The sequence below is a fragment of the Mirounga angustirostris genome, unplaced genomic scaffold (genome assembly GCF_029215605.1).
Source record: "Mirounga angustirostris isolate CCGP_5_RB_7025 unplaced genomic scaffold, mMirAng1.0.hap1 SCAF_3, whole genome shotgun sequence".
In the NCBI taxonomy this organism is placed as follows: Eukaryota; Metazoa; Chordata; class Mammalia; order Carnivora; family Phocidae; genus Mirounga; species Mirounga angustirostris.
The window spans coordinates 94,164,197-94,179,072 of record NW_026991711.1 but is presented as its reverse complement, the minus strand read 5'-3'; the positions used below and the strand labels follow the sequence as shown (position 1 = coordinate 94,179,072).

At 49.6% G+C, this 14,876-nt stretch overlaps 1 protein-coding gene across 2 annotated transcripts in view; it reads left to right on the top strand.

Moving 5' to 3' along the window:
• The first annotated feature begins 8,707 nt into the window (after positions 1 to 8,707).
• The window catches only part of RALB (RAS like proto-oncogene B), a 44,513-nt gene continuing 38,344 nt past the window's right edge, over positions 8,708 to 14,876 (top strand). Inside the window, exons 1-2 of one of the 2 annotated variants that reach the window (XM_045869016.3) lie at positions 8,718 to 8,867; positions 9,488 to 9,633. The gene's annotated coding sequence lies outside the window, so the exon portion shown is untranslated. Of the gene's footprint in view, positions 8,868 to 9,487; positions 9,634 to 14,876 lie in introns of both variants that reach the window. The other variant, XM_045869015.3, reaches the window with a different exon arrangement.

Below are 14,876 nucleotides of genomic sequence, written 5' to 3'. Positions count from 1 at the left end.
TAGAACTAGCATATGATCCAGCACTCCCACTCCTGGGTAAATACCCACAAGCACGGGAAGCAGGGGCTCAAGGAGACATTCGCCTCCCTCCCCCCCACCCCGTGTTCACAGCAGTGTTATTCATAGGAGCCAAAAGTTGGAAGCAGCCCAAGTGTCCACCGACAGATGAATGGATAAGCAAAATGTGGTGCATACACACAATGGCTTATTATTATTCATCCTTAAGAAGGAAGGAAATTCTGACACATGCCACAACATGGTTGAACCTTGAGGACATTATGCTACATGAAATGAGCCAGTGGCCACAACAACGAAAATACTGTATGCTTGCACTTATAGGAGGTACTCAGAGTGGTCGAAGTCATGGAGACAGAAAGGAGGATGGCGGTTGCCAGCGGCTGGGGGATGGGAGGAGGGGAGTCAGTGTTTAATGAGGGCAGGTTTCAGTTTTGTAGGATGAAAAGAGCTCCGGGGATGGATGGTGGTTGCGCAACAATGGGAGCGTGCTTAATGCCACGGAACTGCGTGCTTAATCCTGGTCGGGATGGTGAATTTTTAAATTTTTAAATTCTGTGCATTTTACCACAAGTAAAAATGATAATAAAATGCTAACTCAAAGCAAAGTGTGCTACAGGAACCCAAGGGGCTCCTACAGGCCAGATTGGCACCAAGTGCGCTTTACATCGTATTCTTTAATCCCCCCACCAACCTCCGTGCGACAGCTCTCTCCTTGCAGACAAGGAAACTGAGGCTTAGAGGCATGACAAGTCTTGCCCCAGGCCCCAGCTGGGAGGTAGCAGGCCAGGATTTAAACCATCTTTCTGTTCAAGGCAATAGGTCTGTCATGCTGTAGCACTGGCGCTCTGGGTGCTGGGGTCTTAGGATTTCAGTTGGGGGCCCTCACATCCATCAGAGAGCAGAACAGAGGAGCTGTGTGATTGGTTGTGAAAATGCACAGACAGATCAGAGAGGGCTGAGTCATCGAGGAGGCTTCCTAGAGGATGAGGTGAGATTGGATAAGGCTGGAGGTCGTGGCTGATCTGCCACTGTCACCCTGGGCCCCTAAGAGGTGCTCAGTCATTATACGCTGAGGGAGTGAATGGGAGCAGGTTGGCGGGGGGTGGGGGGGTGGGTGGCTTCCTTAGGAGGAAAGCTGCAGGAAATGACAGGGAAGGAGCTGGGCCTGGAGGGGCAGCCCTCACCCCATCCTCCCCCCTGAGGCTTAGCACTGCCACACACTGTTTCATTGAGTCCCCCAGCTGTCCTCACTGGGGAGATGTTATATGACCTGTGGCGCCGGGGGGGACGGGGGGGGACAGTCCTTCGGTCCTTCCTCCCCTCTCAACAAGCACTGCAGCTGGGGGCTTTGACAATGTTGGTGGGTGGGGGCCACTGAGATTTGCCCACCCAGAGATCCCTGGGCTTGGGTAGGGTTGTCAGATTTTGCAAATAAAAATACAGGATGCCCAGTTGAAGTTGCATTTCAGGTCAACAATGAATAATTTGTAGTGTAAGTCTGTCCCCCTTATTGCATCTATACTTGATGTGGCAATGCCTAGTCTTGGGCTTTGTGGCAGCTGGATGGACACTCTGGGTGTCCCAGGTCAGGGGCCTCCTGGCCTCAGGCAGAGCTAGGCCTGCCACAGATGTTGGTCACTGAGTACCAGACCCAGCCTGTCATAGCTCTGCTGAGATGTACGAGGCAGCCTCAGTCAGGCTTCTACCCAGTGTGAGCTGACCAGGCAGAGAGCAGGGTCCCTAATTGGCAGGTGTGAGTAACACCTGCAGTTCTCCTGACACTGCTCTGTGTGCCAGGCAGAGCCTGCAGTGAGAGACTGGCACTGTCAACATGTTGGGATCTGTGTTCTAGACTGGGCATGCTGTTCTCTGTGTGTGCCTTCCCCGTCATCTACCTATATTGCCCAGGTCCTCAGACAGCCCTCCAGCTGCCAAGTTCCCTTTCCTATGTCTACCATCCCATGCCTACCTTACCAGGGCACCCCAGGTCATGAAAAGCATGCCCTTGTCTTTGGGCCTCCCAATCAAACTTTCTCCAGCTATTCCCTCATCCATCCATCCATCCATCCATCCATCCATCCATCCATCCATCCATCCACTCATCCATCCATCCACTCACCCATCCAATCCATCCATCCACTCACCCATCCAATCCATCCATCCACTCACCCATCCAATCCATCCATCCAACCGTCCATCCATCCATCCATCCATCCAACCATCCATCCATCCATCCATCCATCCATCCATCCATCCATCCATCCACTCACCCATCCAATCCATCCAATCCATCCATCCACTCACCCATCCAATCCATCCATCCAACTATCCATCCATCCATCCATCCAACCATCCATCTATCCATCCACTCACCCACCCATCCATCCATAACAAATATTTGTTGAAGCTTACTATGGGCCACTGTAGCAGGCACTTTGATGTATAACACCTCAGCTGCTAGGAGGGATTAAAAGAATTCTAAAATGTGAGTGGCTGACAATAGCCATCAGCTCTAATTTTTGGTTAACTGTAGGTCCTGATCTCCTATGTTTAAGCATCAGGTGATTTTTAGCCTTGCCCTTTACATATCAGCCATTCCTCTGGGGAAGTTCCTGGAGATGGCTTCAGGCTGTGAGGAAAAGGGGGTAGAAATACAGAGGGGCCAGGAGTCCGGTGGAACCTCAACAGTCAGGAGCTAAGCTGGTTCTGCCAAGGTGTGGTTTCTACCTTATCCCGGTGCCCACTTAGGAGGTGTTAGGGCACAGACCCTAGAGGTCTCAGACAGCTAGCGCCTGGCACAGCTCCTGCCCATTGCAGGTGCTCAGTGTAGACTTGAGTCTGACTGTCAGAGAAAACTGAGGTCAGAAAGGGGAGGTATCTTGTCTGAGGTCACACAGCTTGCAACTGTTGGTGGGAAGGTGGTAGACTGTGCTAAAGAGTATGGATTTTTGTTGTCAGGCACAGCTGACTTGAGGCCTCATTTGCCTATCAACCTCACTGACCTATCTGTAAATAGAAACTCACAGCTCCCTCTTAGGCTATGTGGCCATAAAGGATGCCATGATGACGTTATAAAGTGCTGGGCACAGGACCTGGCTCGCTGCCAGCCTGAACTGCCAGGGGGAGGGTGGACCTCGGTCTCAGCTAAGAGGCTCCCCACAGCCTCACCTGCCCCAAACATGTCCCTTCTGAGCTCTGGACCTCTCCTCCTCCCTGTGGGAGGTGAGGGCAGGCAGGAGTGGGACCAGAGGGGCAGAGAGCAGAGTTCCGACCTCTGGCCTGCCAGCTGCTGTGTCTGGTTTACACAACTACTGGGAGAGTACATTATTTCCTGCAATTTATGGCCCTGAGTGCCAAGACTGGGCTTGTTACCTGCCCAGATTGTGCCAGGGGGCTTTGTGCGGACCCCTCCCCCTGCAGGGGCTTTGATCTGGGTTACCCGGAGGTCAGTACCAGATCTGTGGTGGTGGATCACCACACAGACTTTCAGAAGCCAGGAGCGTGTGTCTCCATGGGAGGGGAGGGAGAGGAGAGAGCATGAAGGGAGGGGAGAACACAAATGAGCTGGCAGGTCGTGGGGATTAGCGATAATGACGAAGACTTAGTATTTGATGACAAGACAGATCCAACTTCATTTCTGGGAGATTGTTCTTTGTAAGCTATGATGGCAGAAAGATAAATCTAGCTAATTCAATAATTTAGAATAGAAACGAGCCTTTTTTTTTCTTTTTTCCTAACGTGTTTCCCAAGTAGATGAATTTCTTTTGGAAAATGAAAGCTCATCCTCTAGCTAATTACTTGGGCCTCTGCCTTTCCAGCAGGGCCATTCCCAGGAACATCTGGTTAGCTCCTGCTGGCTGGCTGGCTGGCTGGGGCTGCAGCGACCACAGAGAAGGATGATAATGAAGAAAGGAGGCTCTCATTAAGACAAGTAGCAAAAAGTGTTTTTTAAACCCCTCTAGTAAGTCTTTTATAGTGGCAATACCTAGACTGAGCAGCAAAGTCAAGAGTTTGAGTATGTTTGGGAATAAGTAAATGCCAGGGGCCTTTCTTGGTAGCTGCCAGCAAATAGTTGCAAGAAAGGAAGGCTTGGGAACGGTACCCAGGCTTTGGAGAAGATTCTAATCATGTGCTACCCTTATCTGGCACCTTGGGTGAGGACTCCGGAGTTTGACCCTTTTCCTGAGGAGGGGTAAATCATTCCATTCTAGTAGTTGTGAATTAAAGATCTCCAGCCCTCCCCTGAAGACTTCCACTGGCCTAGGACCTTAGGTTTTGATCAACTGGATGATCCAAATGTCTTGGAAGAATCAGGCACCTACTGAGCTGTCATTAATCATTTAGTCTTGCATGTGAATGAGGCTGCGAGACCCACTCCTGAGAATAGGATGAGATCACAGGAAGTGGGGAGAGAACACATGGGCATGGAGGGGTGGAGAAACAGAATAGAAAGATGACCCAAGTGCTAAAGGTGAACTCCATCGAGTTTTGCTATTTTTTTTTAAAGATCTATTTATTTATTTGAGAGAGAGAGTACGTGTGACTGGGGATAGGGGCAGAGGGAGAGGGGAAGAGAGAATCTCGAGCAGGCTCCTCACTGAGTGTGGAGCCCGACGTGGGGCTCAGTCCCATGACCCTGAGATCATGACCTGAGCTGAAATCAAGAGTCAGACATTTAACCGACTGAGCCACCCAGGTGCCCCTAGTTTTGCTATTTTAAGTAGATTCATAAAGTTCGGTAGGCAAGAATGGTTTTTGTTTTTCCATCCATAAATTGGTGGCACTCTTTCTTTTCCAATCCAGGTGGACACCAAGTATCAAATGCCCACAGGGCTGTTAGAGCTTGTCAGGCCCTGTCTAGTAATACCATCTGTTTAGATAACACTGCAGGCTCATGGGAATAAGTTTCCGATGCTAGCTGATGTCCTAGGACATTGGTCAGCTATCTGCTCCACACCCTCCCCTGTTCCTGCCTGGCTTTTGAGCACTGTCTTCCTGGGGTCTAAGCACCTCTGGGGGGCCTGGCTTCCAACTTGCCCCTGCTTCCTCTGGGATTTGGCAGGAGAAACCCCTGGTTTAGTCATCAGCTGTCTTGCTCCCCTCCCCCCGCAGTCTCCCCACATCTCCTGTTATCTGAGAGCAGATTACCCTTCTAGCCTCTGCTCTGGTGGACCCCACTTTGCTTGGACTCCTGCAACAGCCTCTTAACCTCCATTCCCACATCTGCCCCTTGCAGCCCATTTCCCACACAACAGCCAGAGCAGTCGTTTTAAAACCTGAATCAAACATGTCACCCTCCTGGTTTGAACCTCCTCAGTAGCTCCCTGTCACACTTGCAGCAAATTCCAATCTCCTTATCAACACCTAGAAGCCCCCACTTAATCTGGCTCCCATCTCCCTCTCTATCCTTGTGTGGCCTCACTTCCCCCTGCTTATGGCACCCCACCCGGGTCTCCGGTCTGTTCTTAAGAGGACCAAGTCTCTTTCTGCCTTAGGAGTTTGTGCATGCTTGTTCCTCTGCCTGAGATGGGCCCCTCTCTTTCCCCTCTCCGCCAGACTTTTCCAAGATGGATTCCTTTTCACCCTCCAGGACATAGCTTAAATGTCACCTCCTAACAGAGACTTTTTTCACTACCCAGTCTCAAGTAATGTGTAAGAAGACAATTCGTAACTATTGACGTGCTTGTTTGTCTACTGGTTTATTATCAGTTCTCTTCTCTGAGCTGTTCACCACTGTGTCCCCAGCTTAGCACACCCGAGGGCTCTGTATCCGTCTGAGCAGGCTAGGCTCTGCAGCAGTAACAGACAATTTCCAAATCTTAGTGCCCTCAAACCACAAAGGTTTGATTCTCGGTCATGCTAAATGTCCATCACGGGTTGGCAGTGGGAGCACTGTGCACATTGGAGGATCCCAGGCCATGGAGCAGCCACCACCCAAACATTCCCAGTGGCCATACCATAGAGACAAGAGCTATGGGGGGTGTTGCATTGGCAAATAAGTTCTCCGGCCCCCAAGTGATGTATGTGTCCCTTCCACTCACAAGTCATTGGTTAGAGCCAGTCACATAGCCTCACCCCACACAGGGAGCTAGAAAGTTCCATCCTACCCAGTGCCCAGGAGACAGAAGGGGAAATATTTGTTAAACGGCACTGAAGACTCACACAATACTCAGTAAATACTTTTGAAGGAGGGAGTGTCTAGAATGTTCTTTCCACAGCTGCAAAGGGTTAGAGGGATCTTGCAGGACCTGCTGGGGATCTTGTATTCCTGTTGCTCAGGCCCCTGGCTCTGCTGGGAGGCAGAGTTCCCTCAAGAGCAGCTCAGCAGACAAGAGCATCCTTTTTTTAAATTTTTAAATTTTTTTTTATTTGACAGAGAGAGACACAGTGAGAGAGGGAACACAAGCAGGGGGAGTGGGAGAGGGAGAAGCAGGCTTCCCACTGAGCAGGGAGCCCGATGCGGGGCTCAATCCCAGGACCCCAGGATCACGACCCGAGCCGAAGGCAGACGCTCAACGACTGAGCCACCCAGGCGCCCCAGACAAGAGCATCCTGAGGCCTGACGTGGTCAACCATAGAGGCAGCCACAGCCGGGGTCTACCAATGCTCTTTCTCTGGTGGGACCTGTTCCTGCGCTGGGGGACAGCCCCTCCAAAAGAGCCCTGCCATTATCCTCTGAACCTACCACACTCCGCTAGGGCCTGGCATATCCAGGAGCTGAATAGATGATCCTATTGGTAAAGTCCAGAGTCTCAGAGTACTGAGGTTGCGGTGGGTTGACAGGTGGTTGGGGGTTGAGAGGCAGATCATCTTGCATCACATCCTGTTACTAATACAAAGGAATGGCCGTTATACACCCCAGGAAAGGTGAGAAAATCTCCTGTGATTGCTGCGGGTGTAGGGATGGGAGAATCCTGGTCTGTCCATGACCCCGATCTTGTTCCCGGAACTACTCATTTCACTTGGGCAGGATGCTGCAGGCAGCTCACCTGTCTAAACTTCCCCTGGATCAAATGGCATCACTCCAGCAGCTCCTTTCCACCAGGCTGCACACAGCATTGGCTGCACAATGGTGGTGTCACACGCTCCCCAGTATCATGGACCTTGGGAGGAAATGCTGTCCCTGGGTTGAGTATACTTCGTGGCCTCTGGTGGCAATCACCCTTAAAGCTAACATTTGTTAACACTCACCAAGATCGAAGCACTCCCAAGTTCCTAGTGGGCATACTGCTCCTATTGGGCAGCTGGGGATACTGAGGCCCACGGAGGTTAAGGAACTTCCTAAAGTAACTGCTAGTTATATGGTAGAGTCCTCCTTTGACCCTATGCTTCTTGATTCCAAACCTGTGCACTTAATCATTACTCCATAAGAAGAGGTTTGGGTCTGATTCCCTTTCTAGGTTATAAATACTAGGGAACTTCCTTTTTGAGACACCTGTTTCCCTTATCCCTTACAGTACCTAGCAGCATTTCTGCCATATACTTAGCATGCAATAAGTCTTTAATGTGTATGAGAAAGATAAAACAGAAAATTTAAGGTAGTCTAACACTAGGATACTCTTCCAGTTACATGTTTTTTTTTTTGTTAAGCCTGCTACTGAAGACTGAGGTAAAACTTCTGTGCTTTTTGATACAGCTATTGGTGGAGGGCTGTTAGTTGCTTTTACACAGCCATCTAATCATGGCACAAAGCGTCTCATATAATACACATGTATCCTAATGTATAATTATTAAGAAGGGAAGAATTAGCTAGCTGCTGTGGATATCAGTTTGAACAAGAGAGTTTCCATCCCTAGAGATTATAGAGGCAGGCATTTACACAATTGTGATACTGTGTGTCGGGCCATGGGCTTTGTGTGAGGGTCAGGGCGGCCACAAATCCTGTTAAGGGGGGTTGGAGAGGATTCAGCTCTAGGGAGGGACGGATAGTTAGGAAAATCAACCCGAGGTGAAATCCTATGTGGATAGAAAATGACAAATTCCCTGGATTTGGAGGACAATGACGGGGGGTGGGGGTGGGGACGTGAGGGCAAGGTAACAGGTTGTGGGAGAAAAACCCGTCCGTGAGCTTGCCTACTGCACTTCCTGCCTCAAGGAACCTGGGGTTAGGATTCTCCCCCTTGTATGTGATCTGGATCGAGTTATTGCTAGGCACTGGTCAAGTAATTCCGTTACTGCTAATGGGATACCATTTAGCCAAGCGAGTCGTGGCTGCAGGCGGAAGTCCCGCTGCCTCAGGTGCCCCCGGCCGGCGTCCGACCGCCGCCTGGACCCTGAGACACGCCCGCGCCGCATCGTAATTTTGGGTTTTTCTATATCGGTCTGCCCCTCCCTTTTGCTTTCCTCTAGTTCGGCCTCGCTCTGACCTAAATCCACGACTGGAGCGCCGTCCACCCGCCCACGCCCAGAGTCCCCGGACCAGCTCGAATCCTCCACTGCAGCAGCGGTCACGCGCAGCCAGTCCGGCCGGGGGAAGGAGGAGGAAGTGGAGGAGGGCGGGGCAGCCGTGCGGAGCCCGCCCCTCCCGCCTATGGCGGCTTCTCCTCACTGGCAGAGCCTCCTCCCAGCCTCCCAGCCCCACTTTGGATTGGCTAAAACGCTCTCAGGGGGCGTGGCCTCCAGGGGGAGGGCTGGAGCGGAAGGAAAGCGCCCTCTCTCGGGAGGCGGGGTTGCCTAGGCGACGCCGGGGGCGCGCTCGGGGGTGGGGAAGCGAGCCAGGGCTGCTCAATGACAAATCGGCAGGGGACTGCTGGGGTCCGGCCCCGGGAGGAGGCGAAGGAGAGGACGGGGCAGGTTTAAGAGCAGCGGGACCAGTGCGGACGGCCGAGGCGGCGCGGGACGGGTCCCAGGTGAGGGTGCCAGCGCCCCGACAGGCCAGCTCCGGGCGGGGTGGGGCGCGGGCTGGGGAGGTGGGGTGCGCCGCCCCACTCTCGGTGGCCGCCTGTCCCCGCGCTCTGCGTGCAGGCTGTGGAGGGCGGAGGGCGACGCGGGGTTGCCGGCCTCATTCGGCCCCGGCCGGTCCCCGGGAGAAAGCCTCCGAGACCGGCCCGGGGCTGAGGAAATGGGGGCGGCGCCCCAGCCTCTCCCTTTTCGCCGCTCCTTCCCTTTTCCCACAAATGGCCTCTGCTTCCACTTCCTGCCCTTTCGGGCCTCCAGCCGAGGATGGTCCACTTCCTCAGTTCCTAGTTGCCGCTGTGGGCAGGGTAAGAGCTGTAACAGTGTTGCAAAAACTTGTTAGTACCTTAAGAACTTGGGCTGAACCGGGGCCGTGTTCCAAAAGTTGGTTGGTCTGTTTGTTTTGGTCCTGTCTTGCAAGTGAGCCTCAAGTTGTTTCTTTGCCCGCCCCCGCCCCCTTTAGTTCCTTTCTGATAGAGGCTGACACCGAATGTGGCTTCTAATAGGAAGCGCCACCGACTTGATCTGTTTGGCTGGACCAGGCTTCCACTCCTCTTTTCTTGCCCTCTTATAGGTATATGAGGTTATCGGGGTCGTGGTTGGTTCAGAATTGCCAGTGGCAGAGAGAGCTGTGCCCAGACTGCTTGTTTGAGCAGTGTCCTTTCTCTGCTAGTTTACAGATGAATATTGGAAACGTTGGAGCTTTGATATTGTTATCAGGTGAGTCTTCTGGGGAGAAGAAGTGTGGCTGGCGGACTGCTTTAGAATTGCCCCTGGAAGAGACTTGGCTGATGGTTCATTTACGTTCCCTGTGAGGTGATTTCAACCTTTGTAGAGGAGGGAACTTTATGCGATGGCCTAGCTTTCTAACCTCATTTCTTTTTAAGTTTTGGGGATGGATAGTGGGCACTGATTGTCAAAGACTATAGCGTATCTTTTAGATGTGCAAATGGCCCACATTCTACAGCTGAGCAGCGAGAGAGGTTCTTGGTTGTCAAAGGCCCAAACAGGTGAAGGCAATGTTCCTTAAACCTGGAGCAATAGAATTAGAACATGGAAGTTCTCAGAAATGGAGTGACTGTGGAGGTGGCATTGAATATTGGGAAGAAAAGGAGGTCAGGGTGTGAAGACCTAGGTTTGATACTGGTTTTGCAACTTTATTAGGGGTGGGATCTTGAGCATGACTTTTCACCTGTCTGAGCTGGAGAGCATGCAGCAGTGAGAAGGTGGCAATTGTTTTCCCTGCCTGTTAGGAGAACATGAAATTAGGAATGTTGAAGGTGTTCTTTGTGGTAGCGGGGTGGGATGGAGGTAGGGGTAAGGAATAAGGCCAAGGATACACATTCCTTGTGTGTGGTTTTAGTCCTGTCCCCTCGTCTGCTTTCTTCTGACCATGTCTGAGTCTTTCCTTCCTTTACTTTTCATGGTATTTCCCATGGGAAACAGTGGGGATCTGAAATCTCAGCAAGATTTCCCTAGTGGTACAAACTTTCCCAGGACTTTGTGAATATGGGACCAAGACACATAGGTACGAAGACAAGGATTCAAATGTCAAATGGGATCTAAACGGGTGTTGGTGGAAGGTGGAAGAAGTAGAAAAGTTTTGAATTCTTGAAGGTTCTTGCCTTGGCTGGAGATGGTTTGAGACTCTGGAAATTTGTAAACCAGAGAGTTGAGGTAATCCGTTGTGCCACATCACCCGATCCCACTATGCCTCTTGGCATTCAGTTACTAAATTCCTCTTCACTCATGGAATTTATGGAGTTAGAAACATCGGTGGAGACCTTTTCTGAAAGCTAAATTTGGAGACAGTATAACAACAGTGTTGGAAGAGATCTTGGTGAACTCTTCTAATGTTCCCAGTGTAACTTGTCTCAAGATGATAGGCAAGAGTCCCACTTTTCATTGGCTCCAATTACTTCTAAACAAACAGCCCCTGCTGTTAGATATGCAAGATGCTTGAGATTTTTTTTTTTTCTTCAAGTGGGTATGTGTTGAGAAGTCTGAATCAGAGAGACCAGAGTACCAGAGAAAATGGGACTCTTTCCTAATCACGGGGGAGATGGGTAAGGAAGAGGAGGGAAATTAACATTTATTGAGCATCAGCTATCCACTTGGCACGGATCCACTGATCTAACCAATATCAGATATGTAGCTGGCCTTGGAGATTTGGCCATGAACTGGCTCTTTTAGCTCCTCAGTTCTTTTGATTACTTAGAAATACAAATATGGGCGTATATGTCCACGTATTCTTAAAGGTTTCAAAAAGGAGAGACCAGTAGGCGAGAGTGGGAAGAAAGATGAAAAGAATGTGGAAGTGGGAAGTCAAAGAGGGAAGGTATTTCAAGTTTATGTTGCTCTTAAAAAAAGGAACTGCTTATAATAATGATAACAGAGTGTTCTCTGTGAACACTCCCAACAGAGAGTGTTCTCGTGATGGGTGTCAGTGAATCTTCGGGGAGTTTGTGCTTTTTGAAAAAAATTGAAATCTAAATGCAGGAAGTGGTGCTGTTAATCAATACTTGCTAATATATTGTCATTGTTGCTTTTGCCAGGGCTTTGTGGGCAACTTAGCTGTAGTATACTCTAGGCCCACCAGATTGGGAATGGACAGAAAATTTCAAGTGAGGTCTGATCCAAATGAAAACATGTCATGCTATGTAATTTTACTTGGTATATGGCATGAGTTGAAGGAAGTGTAGTAGTTTGGTCCTGTATAGCTGGCCACTTCGTAGTTTGACTGTCTTGAATGAATTTTCTGCTGTGTACTGTATTACCCGAAACGTAACAGCTTCAACAGTGTCTGAAGTTCAGGAATCTGGGGAGCAGCTTGGTGGGTGCTTCTGGCTCAGGGTCTCTTCTGAGGTAGTTGTCATCTGAAGGCTGGACTGGGGTTGGAGAATCTGCTTCCAAGGTGGCTCACTCACATGGCTGCTGGCTGGAAGCTTCAGTACCCCACCGAGTGGGCCTCTCTCCATAGGACGCTTCACAACATGGTAGCTAAGTTTCTCCCCAGAGCAAGTGATCTGAGAGAGGGAGAGAGAGAAAGCAGACAATCAAGATGGAAAGTGTGATATCTTTGTATCTAATTTTGGAGGTGACATACCATCCCTTCTACTGGCACATAGGCCAAACGTGGTACAATGTGGGAGGGGACTGCACGAGGGAACTTGAGGACCCTTGACATTGTCCGAGGCTACCAAATTTCCTCTCGAAGGTTTAGACCAGACATTATTGAGAAAAATCTTTGTTTCATATGCTTACTAAAGTATGTACTCCAGGAGAATAAAATGCAGCTGGAGTTTTTACCATTTTAGAAACTTTTAATATTAGACTTTTAACTTTATGTTCTTTCTTCTGGCTCTTCATTGTCAGATGCTAGAATTAATTAGCCAAATATACAGTAGCTTTGGAAATTAGAAATTTAAATCTTGCTGATCCCTAAAGCAAATGAAACAGCTGAGTTTTTTTTAACCGTAAAAAAAATTGTTAAACAATGATTGCCAAAACGAATTCCTTGATGAACAGCTTAAAATTAGTCATTAATCATCTGTGTATTTTTAAAAATAAAACTCACTGGCAAAGTAGCTAAAAAAAAATCTTGGAGAACCTAAGCCCTCCCCCTCCCCCCCATTATTTTAAATCTTTGGACACTATTTATTGGGCCAGCACTTTTTCATTTCTCTTCTGAAAACCTAATACCTTTTAATTATCCACTTGGATAGAAGGACTTTATTCTTTTACCTTCTAGATGAAATCTTCCTGAAGTGTCTACAGGTGGAGAGAAGAGGCATCCTGAGCCTGAAGCCTGATTAAATGACCTCTGAGTTCCCTTCCATCTCTGAAATTTCTGTGATTGTAGTAGTTTCATTTAACAAATATCCTTGGAATGAGGTGTATTTAGAACAAGAGAGTTCATAAATCATGTTAAAATGTAACTTCAGAAAGCGAAGGCTGGTGAGAGTGGCTTTTGTTCATCCCAGCCCAGCCTAGAGTCGTCACTGGGTGGATTGGACACTCAGCACAACTTGTGTTCCCTTTCTTCCCATTTTTGGCCTTTTCCCCCATTTGCTGCCCTCATTTGTGAGCTAGTATCTTTCTTTTCTTTCATCCTGCCTCTCCTATCATCCCACTCCTTCCTTCCACCCCACTCTGTGGGGAGAAACAGGAAAGGATGGGTAGACAGTTATAGAGTGTGGATTAGCTCATCCTCTTCTTAGTAGTGGATTTAGTGAAGGTGGTACCTCTATTCATACTTGCATGTTAAGCCTTTTTAAAATCTAAAATTATATGTGTTCATTCATTAAGTGCTGCCATTTTTTTCACGTCTAAAGGGGTTCTGTACCCACTTCCAAGGCAGGGTGTGTGTGTGGTTTTTTCAGCACCACCGCACAATTCCGACACCAGCTAGGTGTCTACATTTTGACTCAATTCTGACACTGTTTACTTGGAGACAGCATCAGGTTCCACAGATTAAGGGCCTGGTCCCACAAGACCACACTCCACTTCAGATGCCAGTCGCAAGCCCAGATTGTTACCTGTGCTTCTGATTGACTCACTATAAATCAGAGGTGTTCACAACCCCCTGCTTGGGTTTGATTAACGTGCTAGAGCACCTCACAGAACTCGGGAAACCCGTTTACTCATTAGATTACCGCTTTATAACAAGGGATATTAAAGGATATGAATCAATAGCCAAATGAAGAGATACATGGGGTAAGGTCTTGAACAAAGGAGCTTCTGTCCTCACGGAGTCGGGGGCCCACCATGGTGGCACGCGGAAGTATCCTGTCTGGTTCCCCAACCTGGAAGCTCTTCGAACCTCCCTTTGGGCTTTTATGGGGGCTTTATTACCTAGACATGATTGATGAAATCATTGCCGTTGGTGATTGATTCAACCTCCAGCCCCTCCATTGTCTCTGGCCTGGCCTGCTGTATCTCCCACATCTGCTCTTGGCCCTTCTGTTTCTCCGCACTCTCGCTAGAGTGAGCTTTTCAACAGGCAGGTCTAATGGTGTCCCCAGTTTGCTTGGAGCACTTCAGTGGCTTTCCAATGCCCTCAGTAGAAAGTCTAAAATCCCCAAACTGCTGGGCCTACAGGGTCTTAAATGATCTGGCCCTTTCCTTTCCCGTGTAGTTCCATCTCATGGCGGACTCTGTGTCTTTCTCTCTGCGCCAGGCGGCCACAAGGGTCTTCAGTTACTTGACTGTGTGTCGCTTGCTTCCTCTTGCTTCAGGCCTTCCTAAAAGCAATACAAGAGGAGAGGAGAGCAGGTGAAAGGGATCCTAGGTGGGAAGGCACTGGGCATATTCGTGGAACTGAAAGAAGGCAAAGCTGGCTAGCGGAAGAAAGGTCTTGTAGGCCATGGTGACTAGCGGGTTTGGATTTTATTCATGGTGCGCCATTAAAGGGCTTTACGTACGGGGGGCTGTGTGGGGAATAGGTTGAAGAGGGGCTAAAGTGGCCGTGACAGGTCATTTAGGAAGTCGTGGCCCTTCAGTGGTTGGTGCCCGGGCCTAGGGTATGGCAGAGATGGAAGAAGCGGGTTTCGGAGAGGGAACCAGTAGAATTGGCCACGAACTGAGGTGGGGGAGAGGCACGGGGGAATCAAAGATAACTCCAAGGTTTTTGGCTTTAGTAATAACTTGGATACAACTAATTACTTGAGTGACTGCTAGGTGGGGGATAGCGGAGAAGGGGCAGATTTGAAGCGGGGCAGGAAGAATCAAGAATTCTGTTTTGGGAAGGTTAAGTTTGAGATGCGCGCAGGACACCCACAGGGGGAGAGGTGGCAATTAGGCAGAGGGTCAGGAGTCTGCAGGGCAGGAGAATGCTCTGGGCTGCGGCTTAAAGCTTTGGGAGTTGCTTGTAGAACAGCTGGAATGGATGAGGCCACTGAAGGAAAGTGTAGGGGTGGGGAGGGTGTAAGACCCAGCTCTGAGGAGGCCGGGAAGAGGAGGAA